This window comes from Triturus cristatus, chromosome 9 (assembly GCF_964204655.1).
Source record: "Triturus cristatus chromosome 9, aTriCri1.1, whole genome shotgun sequence".
In the NCBI taxonomy this organism is placed as follows: domain Eukaryota; kingdom Metazoa; phylum Chordata; class Amphibia; order Caudata; family Salamandridae; genus Triturus; species Triturus cristatus.
The window spans coordinates 360,094,351-360,108,357 of NC_140592.1; positions in this window are offsets into that span (position 1 = coordinate 360,094,351).

Sequence of the window (14,007 nt, forward strand, 5' to 3'; positions counted from 1 at the left end):
CGAGAACCAGAGCTCAGTTGGGGACAATGCACCTGTATGCCAGGGATGAGGTGGGGGGGGGGGCCTTAATGTTCACCATAGTTTGAGAACAGAGCAGAAACGGTCAGCAAGAGCTGCAGCATGCACTATGAATAGGACCTTATCTGGGATCAAGAGAGAAGCTCCAAGCCATCTACTAGTGCACACGGTGATTCAAGGCTCACTTTGGGACAAAGGAGCAACAATGGGCCAATTATTGACTTTAAAAACAGAAATTAATAGCTCGTTAACTCAAAAAGCAGCGGAAATTTATCAAACCAATAGAGATAGAATTTATGAAGCAGGGGAAAAAGTAGGGAGGCAATTAGCTCTTAAAACTAGACAAAAACAAACATACAATAAAATAAAGAATATCGAATATGAGGAACAACAGTACACCTCCCCTCAAGATATTGTAGACGTGTTTCGAAAATATTACCAAAAATTGTACCAAATTGAAAATGAACACCTTTCTATAAGAGACACGAAAATTTTTCTTAGTGAATGGCTTCCGGAATCAGAGATACCAGGAATATTAGACAGAGTAGATAGAGAAGAACTGGAGAAAGATATTACAATGGATGAATTAGAGATTGCATTGTCGGACTTAGCTAATGGGAAGGCGGCCGGTCCTGACAAGATCCCCCTAGAGCTATATAAGGTGCTGGGCAAACAGATACTACCCTACCTATTAGATTTGTTTCTAGGGGTACAATATCACTCAGCTACACCAGAGTCTTGGAAGCACACTAATATAGCGATATTTCTAAAAAAAGGGAAACCCCCCCAGCTTCCATCTTCATATAGACCAATCTCACTTATAAACTCTGACTCAAAATTATACTCCAAGATACTTGCAAACCGACTGAGGGGGGTCATCGAACATCTTGTATCCCCGTGGCAACATGGTTTTATTCCTGGAAGAGGAACGACCGATCATATCCGAAGAACCATCGCCTTATTTGATATTATGGGTGTCACGGGGGGAGAGATGTCGATGATCCTACTCGATGCCGAAAAAGCATTCGATCGAGTATCTTGGAGTTTCTTATGGGGAATTATGGAATTCAACAACTTTGGCCCATGTTTTATCAAAGCTCTAAAAGCCCTGTATATTAGCCCTAGGGCCAAACTATCCATTGAAGGTTTTGAGTCAGAGTTTGTAGAAGTACAAAGAGGCACCAGACAGGGTTGTCCCTGTTCCCCGATATTATTTGCCCTTGTAATTAACCCTTTAATTTTAAAGCTTCTTGACTCCCCCCAAATTCAACCAGTTAAGGTGGGTTTATACTCTACTAAAATATTGGCATACGCCGACGATATCGCCGTGCTTACAACCAAACCTGCCGATGCAATAGCAGAGATAGAACAAATAACCCAGGTCTTTGGATCTTACTCGGGCTATTCTCTTAATAGAGACAAAACCATGGTTTTGTGTACAAACAATATTATATATGATAGTCCCTATAGAGTTAAAAATGCAATTTATCTTGGAGTGAATATTTCCCCTGAGATAAAAGAGATTAATAGGCTTAATTATGATCCTTTGATCAAGGCAGTGAAAACAGATCTTAAGAGGGTAGATAATTTACATCTTTCCATAATAGGGAGAGCGAATTATATTAAAATTAGTATATTTCCTAGAATATTATATCTATTCCGGGCTATCCCATTGATGGCCGATGGTGGCATTGTTAAAAGCTTTGATTCCATAATATCCAAATTTATATGGAACTATGGTAAAATCAGGAGAGCATTGCCATCACTAACCCTCCCCTTACATAGAGGTGGGCTTGGTATCCCGAATTTGACATTCTATTTATGGGCGACACTACTCCAACAAATGGGCCTGCTCATTAAAATCAAACCTTCCAGTCTACCTAATACAGACTCCTATATCCCTTCTATTTTCGAAATAGCATTAGGTAATAAATGTCGAGGGCTATTCTTGAAACAACTTGAAGCGTCATATTATAAAAAGACCAAGTTTAAGGTGATAGGAGATGCATGGAAAATATGGAAACTTGCCTCTAAACAATTAGGTATACCCAAAATACCAAAATATATTTCCCTTTGGCATAGTAAGATCATATCACCATCTTTGACAGATAACGTCTCTAGGAGATGGGAAAATTTAGGCATATATACACTTGGCCATTTCTTTGGACAGAACATTACCCCATCCTTCGAGGGACTACAACAGAGATTTGATATTTCATCCACAGATTATCTAAAATATTTCCAAGTTTTTACTAATATTCGTAACTCTAAACTTAATAATAATTTAGATAGTTTTTACTTCTTCTCTATTATTGGGTAGCGAGCAACTAGGATAGGCACTCTATATAACCTATTTTCTCAATCCTGTAATGATGATTTAGGACGTGTTGAGAGATCCTGGGTACAAAAACTTGAAAACCCAGATGTAGATATTGCCTACTCCCTAACTCTTTATACAACATTATTTTTAGCACCTAACCTTAAAGCACAATATTTTAAAACTATATACAACCTGTACTTTACTCCGGCTAAACTCTTCAAGTGGGGATTACGAGTCGATGACTGCTGTCCCAGATGTAGACAGGGACAGGCAGATATAATTCATATGTTCGCCGAATGTCCAAAATTAGTTAATTTACAAACATCGATTGGAGGATTTTGGGTTCAAGTATTCGGGCGAAATCTTAGATCCTCTCCTACCCTATTTCTTCTAGGTTATGATGAATCCTTATGTTACAGTCTGGAGGAACAAAGGATTGTTTTCTTGGGCACCGCCGTCTTTCGTATTATTCTTGCGGCTTGTTGGAAAGATCCCAATGTACCCTCCTTTCAGATGTGGCTTAGTCGTTTTCTTGCCACATTTAAGCAGGAGATAGCTATATATAGTACAAGAGGTAGGAAAGTTAGAGCCCGGGGTACCCAGATCTGGGCTCCAATCTCTGATTGGTACTCTGATGTAAGATCCTCCCTCTGATAAGAAAAGGATTGATATGATATGACGGGGCAAATTGTGTAAATTTTTGCTTTATTTTTGTTTTTCCTGATGTATTACTGTCTCATTAAGAATTCATTCTGTTGTAATGAAAATGATTGATTGAATACTTCAGATCAGATTCAATAAACAAAAAAAATAAATAAAATAAAAAAAAAAAAAAGGGAATCCAAGAAGAAGAGCTATGTTATAGAGGCTAAAACCCTCAAGGAAAGGAGGCATCACAGAAGACAAGCACGGTTGGGTTACAAATCCCAGTGCTCTTATATGGGTTTGGGTGAAGTGCTTTATTTAATATATATATGTGTGTGTGTGTGTGAGAAGGCCTGTTTTGCACAGAAGGAATCTGTGTGAGTGGCTGTATAGGTGAGTGAGTGGGCATGTGAGTGCTTGTATCGATGTTTAATGGGTATAGGTTTTGTGGATTAGTGAATGAATGTGCGAGTGGCTTATGGGTGAGTGAGTGGCTGTATTAGTGAGTGAGTGGTTGAGTGAGTGGATGTATGAGTGAGTGAGCATATGTGTCAGTAGTTGTATGTATGGTGTTCCCCTAAAGAACCTTTACTTTTACTTGAGAACATGTGGTGGGTTTGATTGAGGTATGTAAGTGCTCCCAGTTTTAAGGGAGTTGAATGAGATCTTGTATTCTCCGTTTGGCAGGCCAGTCTGCACATGTGATCAATCCTACACTCTTGCATACTAGCTACAACATGAATTCCTCAGTAAACAGCTGTTTGCCAGCTGTCTGGCTTGAGAGGTAGAATCCACATCTAGCTGAGGCCCACAACATTTGTACCCACTCTGCTTGGGGAAGAACTGAGCACAATTTAGTCACTCTTTTTTTAAGTTTAAAAGATTTTATTAGGCAGTGTAAAATGAGAATGCAATACAGAATATCAGCTAGGAAGGGAGGGAAGATGGAAGAGGGGAGGAAGGGGGAAGGGGGGGGGTTGCAGAATACAATATGTAAGAGATAGTATGCAATCAAACAATGATCATGGGCAATTGAAGAAAAGCAAAGAAATTACATGAGTCGTAACTAAACAGCTAAATACAGAACAGTATGTTAGAAAAATGTTGGACATGAAAAGGGTATCATGGGGGTTTAGGAACCTCTTGTTGAGCAGGCGATAAACGAGAGGAACGGGCAACACAATTATCTAAATATAACGTAATGGGGAGCCATAGGTCTGCGCGTTTAGTTGCTATTTGAACAGGAAAAACAAAGGCATTGTCAAGTCTATGGTTGTGACAGACATTATACCACCACGCTTTGAAGGAAATATTGGACGTGTTTTTCCAATTAACAGTAAGCTGCTGAAAGGCAACGGCCAATAACAAGTCAACAATGCGAACACACATATCTACATTGTCCCAGCTAGGGGATAAACTACCTAAGAAGAGGTGAGTAGGAGAAAAAGGAATACAGGTATGAAAAATAACATTGACTTGAGCCCATACCTGTAACCAAAAATCATGCACATGTTTACAAAGAAATATCATGTGAAGTAAGGTAGCATTCGGAGAACCACACGACCAGCATTTGTCTGGGGTATTTGGAAAACGCTTGCTTAGTGTAGAAGGAGTGTGAAGCAATCTGTTGTAAATAAAAAATAAAGATTGTGTCAAGGAAGCCGCTCTGGAAGTTTTACGTAGTTTTGTCCAGATTTTGTCCCACAGGGTTATCGGCCAATTTGTGTCGAGATCGATTTCCCACTGGAGTTCAACTTTGGATTTGGGTCTGAGTGACTTATGTGTGTGAAGGTTTTTATAAATAAGAGACGCTCTGGGAGTAGTACGCAGGAGAGAATGAAGTTGAGAAATGGGGTTATGCGGAACAGGGGAAGGAGGGGAAACCGAAAGTCGCTCATAAACCTCCAGGACAGCAGTTTTAAGTAGAAGATATTTGGGGAGAAAGGATAAGGATAGGTCACAGGAAGAACAGATATCAGAAAAAGAGAGAAAAGTGGAGTCAGAGAAGAGCTGCGATATCCAAATCAAACCTCGGCTTCTCCAAGATTTCCAATAAAAGGGCTTACGACCACTTAAGAGATATTTATTATGCCAAATGGTGGAAGAAAGGAAATCAGCTACGGTCGTAGGGGGACCAGGGGCAGCAGACAGTAAAAGCTTAAGGGTGTACTTATGAATAGCAGTAGGAAGCAAAGAGGGCTTACGGGTAAAAGCAAGATATTCTGCAAAAGAAAACGGAGAGAGGAGATTACGCTCAACCTTAGTCCACAGAGGGCAAGGAGAAGTGGGGTCTTGTAGCCAGAGGGAAGCTTGACGTAATAAAAAGGCCTTTTGATATGCAGGGAAGTTAGGAAAGTTGACACCACCCTCAGAGGTGGGACGGATAAGCCTGGCGAGAGACATTCTGGGCTTTTTGGAGTTCCATAGAAATGAGGATAGCGTTGAGTTGATCTTTGTAAAGAATTTTGTTGGGATGGGCACTGGAATATTGGAAAGCGTGTAGAGAATAATAGGAGAGATCATCATTTTAAGAGTATCTAGACGACCCCACCAGGATAAGTATAAAGGATGCCACCTTGCAGTGAGGTCTGCAATCTTTTGTGCGCATTTGGACATGCATAAAGAAACAGTGTCCGAAATGGAGGAGGTGATGGATAAACCCAAATATTTAATATGGGAAGGACACCAAGTAAACTGAGAGTCGCTAAATTCTTGTTTAAAGGTAAATTTGGTCAGGGGAAGGATCTCACATTTGTCATGATTAAGCTTATACCCAGAAATAGAGGAATAATTTCGGACTTCATTCAGAAAAGCAGGGATAGATTCTGCAGGGTTAGAGAGAAAAAGTAAAATATCATCTGCATAGGCAGCGAGTTTAATATGAGAGTCTGCAATCTGAAAACCATGGATGGCAGGATTCTGACGCAACCTGGACAAAAAAGGCTCTAAAGCAAGGTTGAAGAGAAAGGGGGACAAAGGGCAACCCTGGCGAACGCCTCTGCCTAGATTAAAATAAGAGGAAATTTGACCATTCGCAAAAACTGCAGCTCTGGGGTGTGAATATAACAGGGAAACTAAAGAGATAAATCGAGGGCCAAAACCAAACCAATTAAGGGTATGAAAGAGATAGCGCCATTCAACCCGATCAAATGCCTTTTCGGCGTCAAGGGCAATCGCTGCAAGTGAGTGCTGACAGCGGGAGGATTTTGACAAGATGTTAAATAGAAGTCTAGTATTGTCTGTAATATGGCGACCCTTGACAAATCCAGATTGCTCCTCACCTAGAAGGTCAGGGAGAAGATGGTCCAGTCGGATCGCCAATGCTTTAGCGAAGATTTTGTAGTCAATATTGACTAAGGATATGGGCCTGTCATTTTTGCAATATTGTGCGTCCTTCCCAGGCTTAGGTATTAGGCAAATATGGGCATCCGAAAACGTCCCTGAGGAGGCACCGTGGGCAAAAAAAGTATGAAGAAGTGAGTGTAGTCGTGGGATCATCAATTTAGAGAAGTGAAGGTAAAATTCGACGGTAAAACCGTCAGGGCCAGGAGCCTTATTGGGTTTAAGATGTTGTAGGGCAGTGAGTATTTCCTTTTGTGTAACGTCAGATTCTAAGGAGGAAAGATCAAGGGGGAAGTTGGATGGTGTATGGATGGTGGAAAAAAAACGAGTAAGGGAGTTGGGAGAGGATTGAGTTTCAGATGTATACAAAGTTTCATAAAAACGTGAAAACTCAGCAAGAATATCAACATCCGTGTGTTTCAAAATATCATTAGGATCATAAACAGATTCAATATTTAACTTATTATGCTTAATCTTCAAATAATTAGCTAAGAGCTTTCCTGCTTTATTCCTACCCCCATAAAATTTAGCAGTAGACTTCAACAAGTACAAGGAGGCGTCCTCCATAGAATTCTCATTAAATTTCATTTTTGCAGCAACAAGGGCTGCCAAGCTATCAGCAGAATGTGAGGTGAAATATGCATGTTCCAATTTCTTAATGTCAGAAAGGAGGTTATTGGTAAACCTTCGTGCACTCTTGCGTTTGTCCGCAACATAACTAATAATAAAGTCACGTGCAGCTGCTTTAAAAGCATCCCAAATAGTATGGTCAGGAAGAGTAACGTCATCATTAATCAAAAAAAATTCATCAAAGAAGGAAGTGAAGGTGATTGTAAACTTAGGATCAGCAAGGAGGGAGTTGTTAAATCGCCATCTTCTAGGGCCAACAATTTTAGGGAATACATCAACACTTGTAAGAACAGGAGCATGGTCAGAAAGCAGTATCGGGCCTATCTCAGAGTGTAAAAGTGATTGAGCAAGGTTGTGGGAGACAAAGATATAATCAAGTCGTGACTGGGAGTGGTGACAGGAAGAGTAAAAAGTGTACTCCCGCAAATTTGGATTACAAAGACGCCAGGAGTCTACTAGCTTATGCTGCGAAATAGCATGACTAAACAGCTTATGAGGTTTGTTGGGAATATGAGGGGCCATGGACATCCTATCGATAAAGGGGTCAAGAGGTTGATTACAGTCTCCCCCCAGAACAAAATTATGGTCCATAAATTTGGTCAAGAGTGGAGAGAAATCAGCCCAAAAAGAAGGATCACCCGTGGTTGGTCCATAGACATTGAGGAGAGAGATTGGAACACCTCTAAGTGATAGCTTGGCATAAACCCATCGACCAGAAGCATCTGATTCATGGGTAAGGACCTGAAAGGGGAGAGACTTGCGACAAAGGACTGCCACACCATTTCGTTTGCCATCACCCTGCGAATAAAACAGTTCACCCACCCATCCACGTTTAAGCTTAATAGACTCTACATCAGTTAAATGCGTTTCTTGGAGGAATGCAATATCAACATTCAATTTGGCTAGGTGTGACAAAATCCGTTGACGCTTAATCGGAGAATTAATACCCTTCACATTCCACGACAATATATTCAGTGACATAACAGTAACTTATTCACAAAAGATGCAGAAAGCATGGCTAATGAAAGAAAAACCCATGAAAAGGAGAGAAGAGAAAAAGAAAGAAGAAAGACCTGCGGAGACACGCTGAAATAAGAGAAAGGAAATAGGTAATCGAAAGCGTGAGCAATAGCGAGAAAGGAAGAATAAAGGCAACAGTACCAAAATTGACATAGAAAGCTAGAAATAAGGAAAGAAAAGACGACAATGTCAAAATTGAAACAGAAAGCCAGAAGTAAAGAAAAAATTGAGAAACAACTGTAACGAGAAGAACAGGGAGTGCAACTCTTACACAAGCAAGAGGTTCCAACCAGAGGTAGGAATACAAAATGAAGATATGTGGACAAAAATAAGAACAAGGAAAAAGGAAAGGGGGAGGAATCGAAGGAAAAAGCAATGAGTGCACAGGGAAGACAAATAAGGGCATATAGAAAGAACATACCTACAAAGGAAAGATGCGAGAAAGGGTGGAGGAGGGAAGGAGCCACATAGATGAGGCGGTACATCCAGGAGCAACGAGGCAAGGATCGGGAGACATCATCAACACACGAAACAGAAATTCCTGTAGAACAAAAGGGAGAAAAGAGGTTTAAAACATATCAGGAAACTGTGATAAAACCATGACAAACAAGTAGAACAAAGGACAACCAACAAGCATAAACAATTTAGAATGACAAAGTAAATGTCCGGGGAGTCAGAAAAACTCAGGTTAACTGCAAACAAGAGGATCAAAAAGGCACTAGTCAACCAGGAGCAGAGGAGGATGATCCGGAAACAACCATAGCAGATGATTTGTGCGCATTGATGAAGCTTTGTAGGCGCACTGGGTCCTCGTAGGTGGTAGTCTTATTGTTGTAAGTAACTTTGAAGAGACACGGGTGGTAGAGTCCGTATCGCGCTCCCAGCGCACGTAGATCATTTCTGAAACTCAGGAAAACCTTACGACGATTGGCGGTAGCCTTAGCATAGTCCTGTGCAAAGAACAGGGACGAACCAGACCAAGTCAAATTTGGAGAAGATTTAGCCGCTGCCAGTACCATCAGGAGATCTGTATATTCAAAAAAATAGAGAATGACCCCTCTGGGTCTCTGTGAGGAAGAAGCAGAAGAAGGTGGTCGACCCAGTCTATGTGCACGTTGAATGTTGAGGGCCTTATCCTGTGGCAAGTGCAAAAGCTTAGGGAGGAATGACTTGAAGAAAGTGAGTGGGTCAGACCCTTCGATTCCTTCAACAAGGCCGTAAATACGAAGGTTGTTGCGCCGATTTCTGTTTTCCAACTGCTCCACTTGCTGTTGAAGGTCCGAAACTTGAGACTTCAGGTTTGAAACAACGGAAGACGTCTCTTGAAACGACTGAACAGATTTTTCAATTGATGTAACTCTTGTTTCCATTTGTGACCAGTTATCAGTAAGGACCTGGAGCTTAACATTAGTCTCTTCCATAAAAGGACGCAAGGATCTTATTTCTTCTAACAATAGTTCCATGGAGACTGGCCCCGGATGCTTTGGGGGCGAGAGAGAGTTCGATTTAGGCCTCTTCGTATTAGTTTTAGAATTATCTTGCGCAGGCCTGGAAGGATCCATTGGTGGATCTGAATCAGATGTATTAAGGGAATCTTCTAATTGCGAAAAAGCAGAAAAAACCTTTGAGTTCTTCGCAATATGAGGTTTGGTCGAACGGGGCAAGTGCGACATTGACTTGAGCCTACCCATGCAACAAAGCCGAGGAATTGTTAAACCAGCAGATGTACAGGAAACTAAAACGAAGGCAATACGAGATATGACACAGCAGATGTAACACAACAGATTATGGGGGCAATGGAATGCGTTATGAAGGGGATACATCCATCCCCATAAAACTCAAGCGTGTATAGTCGTCAGGGCGCTTTGTAATGGAAATTTCCTGGCCAATGCAGGTTCAATGTGGTAAGTTACGATGCCCGAGCGTCTTTAAGGTGGTTACCTTATGGTGCTAAACACCCTCAGAAAGCTACTCCATAGGTTCCAGTGATTGACTGGAAGATGACATTATAATATGAAAGTGAATTCGAGTCACAGCATGATGTAATGCTCCTCGGTACAGGGTGTGCCACTGCAGTATGAATCCAGTGTAGTCACATCAGGCAGGACCCCATACTCCGAAGCACACGGCCAGGTTTATAATGTGCAGAAAAATCCTCGCTTGTTTGGAGTGCAAGAGAGAAAGTAGCACGTAGAATGCAATTTATATGGCATACTTGGGCTGCAAATACAGATGTAGCGGTCACTGGGGTCACTTCCTTGGCTGTGCCGAAGTGTGGGAATTCTGCACTGCTGCGTGAGTGCTCGTTGCGAGGCAATCACATCGCAACGCGCGCTGAGTAGAGAACCTAAAATGGCGGCCGCCGCAGAAGAAAGCCTGACAGAACTTACTATCGTCAATAATAACGGCGCGGAGGCAGGAAAAGGATTCCAACGAAGGCAGTTGGGATCAGGGCATATTCCGACTCATCTTTAGCTGTTTGTCATCAGGTTTGGCGAGTAGGAACCGGCTTGTCTCCCTATGCCGTCCCGGAGCTTCACTGGAGCGCCGCCATCATCCGCGGGCGCCAAGCCACGCCCCCAATTTAGTCACTCTTAAGGTCCATTGGCAGCTAAAAGTGTGAACTGATCTCCAGTGCGTTTTAAAAGTGAACCCTCCATCCATATGTCCTGAAAATCGAATATGTGCATCAAGCACAAATACGTTCCTGCTGACTTATATAATACTTTCCTCGAGCACAGACCTGGGTGGTGCGCTGGCAGTAAGTAACTCTAGGATGTCAGAGCTGTGTGTGTACTGCAACACACTCCCAAACCTGAAACGTTCATCTCGGGGCTCTCCTGCTCTGCCTGCTGGCCACCAGACCCTACATGTTTTTGGATAAAACCACCACCATCTATGAAAAAAGGGGTCATAAAATAATTTTTGCTTGTCCCGGTACCTCAAAGTTACATATTGCCTATGTTCTTTCAGTACTTCCCTAATACCCTAGAAGGGCCCATGAACTTTAACAATGACTGCAGGACGACAGGCTTGTTTTAATCCCCCTGAATTCTGGCAGCCAACTGCTAATAAGGGCAGGGTCAGGCATTCTTGCAGAAAACTACTAAAGTAATTCAAAGCTTATTTTTTTAAATGAGGATTGTTTCTCAAGAACCACAACAAGAATTGAGAGACTCTAGGGGAACAGAGAAAAGTGCTTGGATCTTCAGGATTCACTCCCCATGCACTGCCCTTTGAAGCTCTGGACTCCCAAGTTAAAACATGTCAGCATCAAGGACAGCTCTGGAGCTATTAATCCTACTGAAATTACATACTTTTATCCTGGGAAATCTATGCCATGGGAGATGCTGAATAAAATCTGGACATGTATCACACAACAGGGGTAAGAAAGGAGATCTGTAACTACAAAGACAGGTATTACAGCTCCCCTACACTTTTCCAACTAATATTTAACTCACACGTGCTTGTCTTGAGAACACTCCCGCTCCTTCCCTTCTGGGAAGTTGTTGCCCACACTGGGTACCTTGCGGTCCCTTTGTGTTGGAGGAACCCTATGATGAAGCATGTCACCCTTGGGTGAGTGAGGGTTTACATCCATATAATGGCTATGCCCACCTATTCCCCCATTTTTCTATATGTAGCGATGCTGTCCTACACATAGTGTGAGTTAAATAAAATCTGGACATCCCATGACCCATGAGCTACGAACCCCGGAGTCTAGTCCTAAACCTCACACTCTGGGAGTGTTTCGGACTAGGGTCACATCAAGGAGGAAGGGGTATTTATTTTCCACAAATATCTCCTGGACAGTTGTCTTCAGAGTATATCTTTGTGATATTCAGTAGTGCTATACTGTGTCAGATGGATCAAGTACATACCAAAAAAGAACAACAAAAATAAGTTTGGCAATGTCTGCTTGCCATAGAGTGTTTGGCACATGTGTAAAGGTATAACACAAGACAGACATCATCTGGTCTTCATGGAGATGCTCATATGAACTGTGGAGAGCCCACCAATAATGTAGTTAACAGTCCTGCAAGGATTGCAGGTTTAGCAACTACCTTGGGAGATACGGAGGCAGCCAAAAAATGCCTTTGTTTTGTGGGGTGGATGGGTGGTGGGGGATTAGGCACTCTAGTGCTCAGAGTGGTGGGGGTAGGTGTGGGAATGTTGTTGCTCAGCAGTGTTAGTGCTTCTAAGCCGTTTCTTCTCCAGGGTCTTGCCACTTCCAAGGGCGTCCTTCCTTCTGTACATTGCAGTGCACACGCTGCACATTAGTCCAGTACTCCATTAATCTACAGGCCTTTTCAGACTGTGAATGCCGCCATACCTGAACACTGTGGGCCATATTTATCAAGGGGTTGCATCGCCTTTGCACCATGCAAAGTGGTGCAAAAGCGACGTAACACCTAAGATGCGACATATCAAGCCACGCAAGGGAAACACGCAAGGCCCCCTTGCGTGGCCCTGACTGGCTTGATAAACCTGGAGTAACGCAACACAGCTCAAATCACTGTGTTGCGTAACTCTGCCCCAGGGAGGTGTTCAGTGGGCATTACGGGGGTGCTACCATGCAACCCCATGGATTTTACGCATTCCTAGATTTATTATTACTGGTAGACCTGGGAATGTGCCAAAATGCTACACCTTCCAAAGAGAGGCAAACATCTTTATTTCTCCTCAACTTTCCTCATTCTATGCATGCTGCACACATAGAAAGAGGAAGTGCCTCAGGGGATTGCTTTTCGTGCTGGAAGATGCCTTTTCCTGCACAAAAACAATCCTGCTTGCATCGCAGGCACCCTTGCGCCTTGGTGCAAAGGTGCGTGTGTTGGTGCTAATCAGCACATTGTGGGGCTTATTTACAAGCCCCCTGCGCCACCGGTACATCACTTCTTCCCAAGTGACGCACCAGCGGCGCAAGGGGCTTGTAAATATGCTCCTGTGTGCCTGTGCTGGGAAAAGGGCAGGAATGTGCCGCATTGAGATAAGTACGGCACATTCCTGCCCTTTTCCTGTAACACAGGGCAGCAAAGTGACTTTTAATAAAAATGACACTGATAAGGCCGGATTCTTGCCTACCTGAGTATCCCCAAGAATCCTCACAGGTCGCCAGGATCTTTTTATTTGTCAGATAGCGTGGAGGGGATGAACACATTTATCAAAATATATCTACCACAATTGGACTTCATTTGGAAAGGACCACTGACTCCGAATCTAAAATTTGTAAGATTTTATTACAACCAAAAATAACTGAACATACAAACACCTCAAAACAAGGTGTAAAAGGTAAATGGGCACTAATACAAATGCAAGCCTACGTAAGATTCTCATCCGACTCAGAACTAAAAGAATTACAGATTCTAAAATCATCAAAAAGGCGATTGTAAGGCCAATGTCTAAATTGGGAATCATTAGTCAAAAAGAAAAACGTTAGTCTGTCCCTACTATACCTCTAAGGTGACATCCCTACTTAACATTCCCATCCCAGGCAAGAGAATCAAGGAAAAGGTGTCAGAAGTGAAGACTCCTTTAAGAAGTACCTTCACTTAGTCAGAGCTCGTTCTAAGATGCTCCTTCTAGCTTCCCGTCTAAACCTCATCTGCTCAACCCACGGGGCACTGTCCCTAATACAAACCCCCAAAATCATAGAACACGCCCTTCGGCACACCTTTTCGGCTAGGTCTTCTCTCCGTAGTTTTCCACAAAGTTGTCTTGCATCCAACGACGGTTAGCTTGACCTTGGGTCCCAGGCACCTTGCGCAGGAAATGTATCTATTTCACATTCCAATGCACTCCCCTGTTGGCTTCACACAGCATCTTAACTCCTAAAACAAAGATCTATTCTCTCTAACGAGCTAAATGCCCTTGCACCTGCAACAGAAACATAGGAATGAGAAAAACCATTTCACATCTTTAAGGATTTTACATTTCCCTGCAACCCAAAGCCTTTTCCAAGGGAATCATTTTCGGCCAACAACATTTGCTAACATAAGGAATGAACAAGCCTTCTCTTTAGCCTATATGTG